The sequence below is a fragment of the Nilaparvata lugens genome, chromosome Y (genome assembly GCF_014356525.2).
Source record: "Nilaparvata lugens isolate BPH chromosome Y, ASM1435652v1, whole genome shotgun sequence".
NCBI classification, from domain to species: Eukaryota; Metazoa; Arthropoda; class Insecta; order Hemiptera; family Delphacidae; genus Nilaparvata; species Nilaparvata lugens.
The window spans coordinates 8,242,767-8,253,065 of NC_052519.1; the positions used below are offsets into that span (position 1 = coordinate 8,242,767).

At 35.4% G+C, this 10,299-nt stretch overlaps 1 long non-coding RNA gene across 1 annotated transcript; it reads left to right on the forward strand.

The window, feature by feature from the left end:
- The first annotated feature begins 6,968 nt into the window (after positions 1 to 6,968).
- Positions 6,969 to 7,881, forward strand: LOC120355285. The gene is made up of 2 exons (XR_005573487.1): positions 6,969 to 7,649; positions 7,750 to 7,881. It is a non-coding gene; the product is annotated as an uncharacterized LOC120355285 (long non-coding RNA).
- Positions 7,882 to 10,299: the final 2,418 nt, after the last annotated feature.

The following is a 10,299-nucleotide window of genomic DNA, read 5'->3' on the forward strand; positions in this document are numbered from 1 at the left end:
CTCATGCCAGTTGATAGAGCTGATAAATAACTATACAGGGTATGAATTTGAAAGAAATCGGTCAAGTTATTTTTGAGAAAATAATGAAAAACATGGTTTTTTAGTAATTATTCGTCATTTTTCTCGAGAATATTACGGAGCTCCTGCAATTTTCCCAGGAAAAAACTCATGTCATTTGATAGGGCTTATGAATAGCTATCCATGGTTCAAATTTGAAGAAAATCGTTAAAGCCGTTCTAGAGAAAACCGTGAAAAACATGGTTTTTTTAGTCATTATCCGCCATTTTTCTCAAGAATATTACGGAGCTCATGGAATTTTCCCAGAAATGAGACTCTTGCCAGTTGATAGTGCTTATGAATATCTATTCATGATATGAATTTGAAGAAAATCGTTAGAGCCGTTTTCGAGAAAGCGGTGAAAAACATGGATTTTTAGTCATAATCCGCCATTTTTCTCAAGAATATTACGGAGCTCCTGAAATTTTCCCCGAAATGAGACTAATGCCAGTTGATAGGGCTTATAAATAGCTATCCATGGTATAGATTTGAAGGAAATCGTTAGAGCCGTTTTCGAGAAAACCGTGAAAAACATGGATTTTTAGTCATTATCCGCCATTTTTCTCAAGAATATTACGGCGCTCCTGAAATTTTCCCAGAAATGAGTTTCATGTCAGTTGATAGGGCTTATAAATAGCTATCCATGGTATAAATTTGAAGAAAATCGTTAGAGCCGTTTTCGAGAAAAACATGGTTTTTTAGTAATGATCCGCCATTTTTTCGGCCATCTTGAATTGGATTTTATTGAATTTCTTATTGTCGGATCCTCATGGTATAAAGACCTTAAGTTTAAAATTTCAAGTCAATCGGTTAATTAGAAATGGAGTTATCGTGTTCACAGACTTACACACATACACACACACACACACATACACACACACATACACACACACACACATACACACACACAGACCAACACCCAAAAATCATTTTTTTGGACTCAGGGGACCTTGAAACGTATAGAAAACATGAAATTAGGGTACCTTAATTTTTTTTGGAAAGCAATACTTTCCTTACCTATGGTAATAGGGCAAGGAAAGTAAAAATAGGAGAGTTGAGTTATTTTAGTATTTATGGTGAAGTTATTGACAAAATTACAGTATTTTGTGTTCAATCCTATAGTAGTGTGAAAAGTAGTGAAATAAATTTAATGAATGAAGTTGAAAAATATTGCTACTGTACTGATTATGTAGATTGATTAAACACTACTAATAGAACAAATCAAGCTTTCTGGAAATAAATTGGTGAGCTGTTTACTTACTTATTACGGGTAAAACCTATATCAAATCAAATCAAAATCCATTTATTGCCAAAGACAAATTACAATTTGTATAGGCCACGTCATGAGAAAATTACATAAATCATTACATATATAATCATACTACATAAAAACAACAATAAATCATCACATCAACGTCTTAAAAATTCTCCACATTGAAGGCAAAATATTCATCATTGGTATAAAAACAGTTTTCTATAAGAAAATCCTTAATTTTAAGTTTATATTCACCCACTAGTAAGCCTCTTATATGTAACGGTAACTGATAATAAAACCCAATTGCACAAGCCCTAAAACTAATATGACTAGATTTGTACCGACAATATTCGTTTCTAAGGTTCAACCTATTTCTTGTGTTGTGCGAATGAACATCAAAATGACTAGAGAATGAGAGCAAGCTAGTCTTTACAAATAATAAACATTGAAAAATAAAGATACACGGCAAACACATAATTCTCAATCTAACAAACAGAGGTTTGCAATGCTTAAGGGGAGGAACATTACACATGGTTCTTATTGATCTTTTTTGTAACACAAAAAGTGAATAGGAATCACTACAATTGGCCCATAATATAGCTCCATACGAATGATGTAAATGCACATAACTAGATATTTACTAAAATTTTTTTAGGCACTATTTCCTTCGATCTTCTCAACGTAAAAACACCTCTTGCTAACTTGGGGATTGTGCAGTCAATATGACACTTTCATTTCATATTATTTTGTATATTGATGCCTAGAAATTTGACAGAATGCCCTGAATTCAAGTTATTATAAGATACAGATAAGTTTTGCGTTTTGTTCGAATTCAGAACAAGTTTATTAGCATTACACCAATCGGACATCAGTTCTAATTTTCCATTTAATAAGGTTTCTTCCACTTCAGGCACACATCATCTGCATACATGTAACAAGTTGTGCTCTCATCCTCAATATTGCCTGGCAAATCATTCATATAGATAATAAACAGTAATGGTCCTCGAATTGAACCTTGGGGCACTCCATTAATAACAGGCTTGTATCCAGACATTAAAATACACTGCCTGAAATCTGTTCATTAGATATTACTTCATAAGTGCTACAGATCTACAATTGAAACCAAAACTTTCAAGTCTAGAAAGTAGAATGTCATGAGAGACAGTGTCAAATGCTCTTGACATATCAAATAGTCTTGCGTTCACAGATTTTTTACCTTCCATACCATTAAATATTCCCTGAATGGAAGACATAACTGCCTGACATTGTAGTGTGGTTTCTCCTGAAGCCAAATTGCCTGCAAGATAGCAAATTATTTTTCTCAATGAAATCAACCATCTGCTGAGCTATTAGAAATTCAAAAACTTTGGAAAAAACTGGTACTATAGATATTGGCCTATAGCTACATCGGTCGAGGTCACTTTTTTTAAAAATCTGCACTACTTTAGACAGCTTGAGCATATCAGGAAAAGTACTGGAGACAATACAATGATTAAAGATATGACAAAGAACTTCACAAATATGCTGACTGCTAGCTTCACATATGAAGGAATTCAAATGAAAAATATCCAAACAGCTACTATTACTTAGAGAGATCAATGCGAGAAACACTTCTTCTACGGCTACATGACGGGATGAGAAAGATTGACCTCTTTTTTCACTTTATTTAAATAGTGGGAGACAGTACTTAAGCTATTTGGTATTGCAGCCAGAGCCTCATTTATGCTGTCATAATACACGTTGAAGTTCTCAGAACTCAGGTCTACATTTTCTTGGCGTGAAGCAGATTTACTATTCAATGATAGGTTGTCTTTAGTTATCTTCCACATTATTTTGGGTTTATTACATGCATTATTGACTGGATAATGGGGGCATGGGCCGGTCAAGCGAGAACAATACAATTGCGAGGTAGATTTAGCACATTCTCGACCCTTGTGCAATGAATCGTATGCCCCCATCCTGTTAAGTTTAGTGATGTTATCCCACACTTATACTTTTACTCGGAGATTCCCATTTCCGTAGTCTTTACAGGTCCATTGAAGTTATAATTTCCAACTATTAAAGATTAAACAGTCTATTCTCTGTAGCTCTTGGTGTAACATGAGTTCCTGCAAAGCTTATCAAGATGCGACATACATCTAAACCGTGAAGGCATATACCAGTTTTTATTGATATACAATCAAATTGCGAATCAAATAATATTATGCCCATCATTTGGTGAAAACCAAATCCTGCTATCAGATGGTGTGTTTTACGCAATAAATGAGTTTAGTATCATAACGATTTTATAACCCATTTTAATATTATCAAAGAACTAATTTCTTAGTGCTAATTGATATTTTTCAAACAATACATAATATTATATCGAGTTGTGAGTTGCGGACTGGAGTGTTGGATTTTGGATTAGGTTTTGAAAATATATTTTATTATTCTAAACCGATATGGATGGGGGCATTAAGAGATCTATTGTTCAATATTGATTGAGCATTGGCATGGGTTGACAGTTATTGTTTTCCATTCCACTGGCGTTGAAGAGTGGGTATTTTTCTCTCTCGATCGTTCCATGCCCCCATCCAGATAGGTTTTACCCCTCATTACATCCCACAAATATTCAAAAAAACATGTTTTTTATTTTGAAACAGCATGAATTTTCAAATTTCTTTATTAATATAGAGGTATCCTACGCGATGATGTTTTATGTAGCATATTCATTTATTTACCACCGTGATATGATATTACAAGATCCATAATATCGGTTACGTCCGATGAGCGACTTTGGGGGTTGGCAGTCCGTTGAGCGATCCATTTTTTCAGAATAACAATAAGGATAGGCAGATGCTAAGAATGGGAGGACTTGGGTGTCATTAATCATCAGGGACAGTGACAGAGGCAGGCCACAAGCGTATGTGTGTAGGTACTCGCAATACGATATTATATTGATGATGATTGAATCAGTACCTACCCATTTTTGAAACAAATCATTTAGGAACAAAAAACAATATAAACTAAAAACTTGCCTATAAACTAAAATTCCTATAATTTTGAATAATAATAATAATAATAATAATATGAAATAAATACAAGAAAATAGGATCAAATAGGGTAAGATTGGTATGATGACAATGCTCCAACTATTAATTAATATATGCCAATCATGTAATAGGTGAAACCAAATTCATTATTTCAATTCATTGCATATAACTACAAATAACGCAGATCAGCATTAAATATGAATCATGTTGCATGGAAAATATTCAAAGAAGTAATGGAATGAGAATGAGAGGAATAAATATTTCAACTTGAAATGAAACAATGATTTACATTTTTCGACACTGCAAATTCTTTAAACTTTCTTGAAGATAACGCTAAATACTACGAAGCATCCTGAAGACAGAAAATCTTATAGTATTTTTCATTGTCCTACTTAGCATTTAGCAATCTCAATTGAATTCCTATGTATCGAATATAGATTTATTCTTCAAAGATTATCATAATAAGAGTACGGATTCAAATTCTTTCTTTCCCAGAGTTTTAGAATGAAAGAAGAGTTTTTACAAGAATAGCGATAGTACCTATTTCAGTTGATATGAGTTTCTATTCTATTGTTGAAAAATTATAAAACTTAATGATTCAATTTTTTATTGGCTTTTAACTTCAAGCTGACCTTTTCAATCGATTGGTACATCGAATCATGATGGGTGGACTCAATGGGTGGTTCAAATTACGTTTTTCTCATACTCTGTAGATTGCTGACGTTTTTCTCTAAAAACTTTAAGAAGTACTGACTAGCTATTGAAACCTATCCACCCCTAGATCAACCAGCCAATGGAGGTAGCTGTGACTGAAAGGTTCAAGATTTATTGTGACTGGTCAAATGCAGTGGAGAGCCTGGCCAGTCAATTTCCTGAAAATTTATTCTGATAGAAATAAAACTTTTTTACATGAGGATTCATCTTTCGATGACGTTTTTGTGAGAGAATACACTTTCAAGTTTTGATGAGAAATAATAAGAAAGAATTGTCTATTATCCAAAATGTCTTATTGGATATACTCCCTATTTAATATCCTTTAAATCGTCTTTTAAAGGATACAATAGAAGAACACTTTACTTGTAGATTGACGCGCAATTCAAAAAGGATTTCCAAACTTCCAAATTCCATTGACAATTCATTGGAAAAATCCAAGAATATCGTGTTCATTTTCTAACCCATTATCAAGTATTTTTCGCTTTCACTTTTTCTGAGCACTTATGACTTGATCAACAATGATTTAACAATAGTGCAACTCATATAAAATGTTAATGCTTACAACAAGCACATTTAACTTCTCTCACCAACACCACCTGGGACGGAGTTAAGAATTAGATAGAGTTTGTTTAGGTATAACAATTTGGAACTACTGTTGTATGTTAATCATGCATGCATTTGTTGAGGCGATGATGGGCTGCCCCAATTCTTGCGGTATTGATACAAAAGATTTCTCGGACAGCCCTCAGAATGAGACAGGACGTTCGGCAGAAGTCATCATAGAAGTCAAATGCTATTGTAGTATAGACAATACCGTACATTATACGGACAATAGATTATACTATGACCGTCGTCGGTTTCAGTTGGAGAGAACAGCCTTTGAAGCAGGTATCATGAAGGAAGTTCATAATGAAATTTATGATTTTTTTTTCTCTTGGAATTGTATTGCCGTGCTTTATTACATGCTGCAGCAATATGAGTTAACAGTAGCCTTATATAGACAGTTCAAGGAAGAATTTTTGCGCAATCCGCGAGAAATAAGGAAAAATTTTTGCGCAAATCCCCCTCCCCCTCCCCCTCCCCCTCTGCGCATGCGCCCCCCTCTCCTCCCCCCTCTCCTCCCCCCTCTCCCTCTCACTCTCCCTCTCCTTCTCGCTCTCCCTCTCCCTCTCCCTCTCCTTCTCCCTCTCCCTCTCCCTCTCCTTCTCCCTCTCCCTCTCCCTCACCCTCACCCCTCTCCCAGTGAGGACGAGGGGGAGGAAAAAAAATTTCCCTTTTTCCCTTTTCTACTGTCAAATTAAAGTGAATCCATCTTTCTACTGTCAAATTAAAGTGAATCCATCTTTCTACTGTCAAATTAAAGTGAATCCATCTTTCTACTGTCAAATTAAAGTGAATCCATATTTCTACTGTCAAATTAAAGTGACTCCATCTAATGTTATACTGACAGTGAGAGTCAACCTTGGAAGATATGCTCAAATTATTCTCTCAGTCAGATCTTAAGTCAGCATCATGAAGCTCTAAGAACCCAATTCAACTTATACTGACAGATTAAATTCCAGTCTAGTATAGATAAGAAACTCTTTTGTAGATGTGCTAAAACCCTATTACTCTTTAAGTTTCTCGTTCTAGAGTTAGTTGCAAGGATCTTTAAATGCAAGGATATTACTTTAAATGCAACCCTAAAATCTTTAAATGCAAAGTGAATCCATCTTTATACTGAGTGAATCTGTTACATCTTTATACTGTAAAATTATAAAGTGATTGCAAATTGAATAATTCGGAGGGTACAAGAGAGTGTGATACACCCATCGTTTCTCTGTCTCTCGCATAAGCTTAAAGATTGTGCAAAAAATTCATCTATTTGAAATGCATTTCAAAAACAGATGGCCCCCATGCGTTATCTTCTATTCTCGCTACTGCTTTTTCCTCTATTACGAAAGAGAAATCCAAAGTTCCTTTTTAATCCTGCCTTCATATACTGCCAGTTGAAGTGAATCCATATTATTCACTTTATATGTGGCTTGCACCCAACTCGAGCCTCCTGGCATGTTGCCGTTTTCCTCTATTACGAAAGCCATGTGTGTTGAGTTTGCTCTCCTTTACTTCATCATCCGTAAAATGACTCTTTCCGTGTAGCGGAGCACAGCATTTTACGAATGAGGAGTAAAGAGAGAATAGAGAATTGTTCTCCACTATGATCGATCGTTCGCTACTGCTAGCAGTCAAAAAAAAAAAAAAAACAGATGGCCCCATGCGTTATCTTCTATTCTCGCTACTGCTTTTTCCTCTATTACGAAAGAGAAATCCAAAGTTCCTTTTTAATCCTGCCTTCATATACTGCCAGTTTAAGTGAATCCATTCTGCTCCTCGAGACGGCCTTGTGAAGGTCGGGAGGGCGTTGCCCGGCCTTGAGTGAGTGACCGAGCGATGTCAGCTTGTGCGTACATCAAGCTATATATAAAAACACATTTCTTATCACTTAATGCAACTTGGAGAGTGATTGAGTGCACTACACGTACTAGCTGCGGAGGAGGGCTATCACAATTGGACTGCATACTCCACAGAGGTCACCGCTAACATTATTGATTGTAAGTAAAACTTTTTGTTACATTCTCATACTTTTGTGAAAGTGTTGATTTTTAAAATATATATTTAGTGTTACAGTTTGGTTACATTGTTTTTCCACAGCATTTTCTCACCTCACTACTCATAAGCAGTTGTGCTCTCGTGAAGGAACCTTACCTGCATCGAGAAAATCATAGCCGAGGTGCTAGCTGAGAGAAGCCTATCCGATTATTTCATTTCGTCAAATCAACACATGTAAGTTCATTTTTACTTTAATTTTCCTCTTCTCCGAGGACAATATTGTTCTTCAGTATATTGATTGTTAATCTGTCAGTATAAGTTGAATTGGGTTCTTAGAGATTCATGATGCTGAAGTAAGATCTGACTGAGAGAATAATTTGAGCATATCTTCCAAGGTTGACTCTCACTGTCAGTATAGCATTAGATGGAGTCACTTTAATTTGACAGTAGAAATATGGATTCACTTTAATTTGACAGTAGAAATACAGATTCACTCATTTAGCACACTTTAATTTGACAGTAGAAATATGGATTCACTTTAATTTGACAGTAGAAAGATGGATTCACTTTGCATTTAAAGATTTTAGGGTTGCATTTAAAGTAATATCCTTGCATTTAAAGATCCTTGCAACTAACTCTAGAACGAGAAACTTAAAGAGTAATAGGGTTTTAGCACATCTACAAAAGAGTTTCTTATCTATACTAGACTGGGATTGATTCACTTTAATCTGTCAGTATAAGTTGAATTGGGTTCTTAGAGATTCATGATGCTGAAGTAAGATCTGACTGAGAGAATAATTTGAGCATATCTTCCAAGGTTGACTCTCACTGTCAGTATAGCATTAGATGGAGTCACTTAATTTGACAGTAGAAATATGGATTCACTCAGTAGAAATATGGATTCACTTTAATTTGACAGTAGAAATATGGATTCACTTTAATTTGACAGTAGAAAGATGGATTCACTTTAATTTGACAGTAGAAAAGGGAAAAAGGGAAATTTTTTTTTTCCCTCCCCCTCATCCTCACTGGGAGAGGGGTGAGGGTGAGGGAGAGGGTGAGGGAGAAGGAGAGGGAGAGGGAGAGGGAGAGGGAGAGGGAGAGGGAGAGGGAGAGGGAGAAGGAGAGGGAGAGGGAGAAGGAGAGGGAGAGGGAGAGGGAGAAGGAGAGGGAGAAGGAGAGGGAGAAGGGTTGGAGAGGGGGGAGGAGAGGGGGGCGCAGAGGGGGAGGGGGAGGGGGATTTGCGCAAAAATTTTCCTTATTTCTCGCGGATTGCGCAAAAATTCTTCCTTGAACTGTCTATATAAGGCTACTGTTAACATACTACACAGATACACACTCAGCCTTCAGAATGGATTGGGGATTTTCAATGCTGATGAATAAAACTATGATTTATAAACAATCTTTTAAACACCGAATATGAATAATCATCTCTTATATTAAAAAGATTCACCATGAAAATAACTAACTAAATAACAAACTACCTACATAACTACTCTAATAATTTGGCCCTATTATCACCCTACAAACTGGACATGTTAATGGTAACTGGATATCTGTCACCTCCACGCTTCCGTCAGAGTTTGTTACTGAATAGTGAGTGGCATTCTTGTGCAATAAATGAATTGCAGCATGTCGTGCACATATTAGCATGGCCGCATGGACTGCACAGCCTAGTTACCTTGTACCTAGTTACCTTGTACCTAGTTACCTTGTACTCTAAGCACAAGACGCAGGCTGTGCAGCCCTCTCCAGCCACCTCACTCTCTTCCACATGGGCCGCATCAACCGGCCTTTCTAGTTCAACTTTCTGTCGAACTATCAGTTCCAATGGCATAAACGTTTCTGTTATCAATTGGGTTGGCTCCCATCTATAATTTGAATATGGGTCCACCTCAGTAGCAGTAGCTACAACAGCAGCAGTAGCTACTACAGCGACAGTAGCTCCAACTGGAACAAAGAAATTCAAATTATCAAATTGGAATATCTTTAAACTTTCAAGAATTATTTATAAAATACGAACGTGTGCGCCATGATATTTTATGCATGCTGACGACAGGTTCATCTTGTTTGTAAGTAATCAATTGTGTAATAGCCGGTTCCTGAGCTATGAAATCAGCTAGGGTAATAAAAATAAATATAAGAACCTTTTTTCTAATGTATGAATTCAGGGATAACCTACTTATTTTTATTTATGAAATGAACTTAAATAAATAAACTTTAAACCCTTTTTTGAAACTAATAAAATTATAGATTAAAAATACAAATTATAACAACTAGTTTCAGTGATCCACACTATCTTCAGAAAGCTATGCAAAGGATGAAAATAAACTTTCTACTCGTGATATTTTTCAAAGTTTTTCAATTTGTATATCATCAAGCTATCAAAATGAAAAAGTTTTCTCAGGGAAACATTTTTTCCGATCATTACTTTTTGAGATATGAGCGCCTAAAGTTTAAATTTTTGTTACAGAACATTTCAAATTCAGTAAGAGATAAATCCATGAGATTTAGAGGATAGATTCTTCATAGTATTGTTGATCTAGTAAAATAGGAATCTTCTGAAAATATCCATTTTTAAAATAGTTTTTTAAAAATAACCAAAAATAACTTTTTGTTGAGTTATTCTTGGTAAATTGAATAACTTTTTCA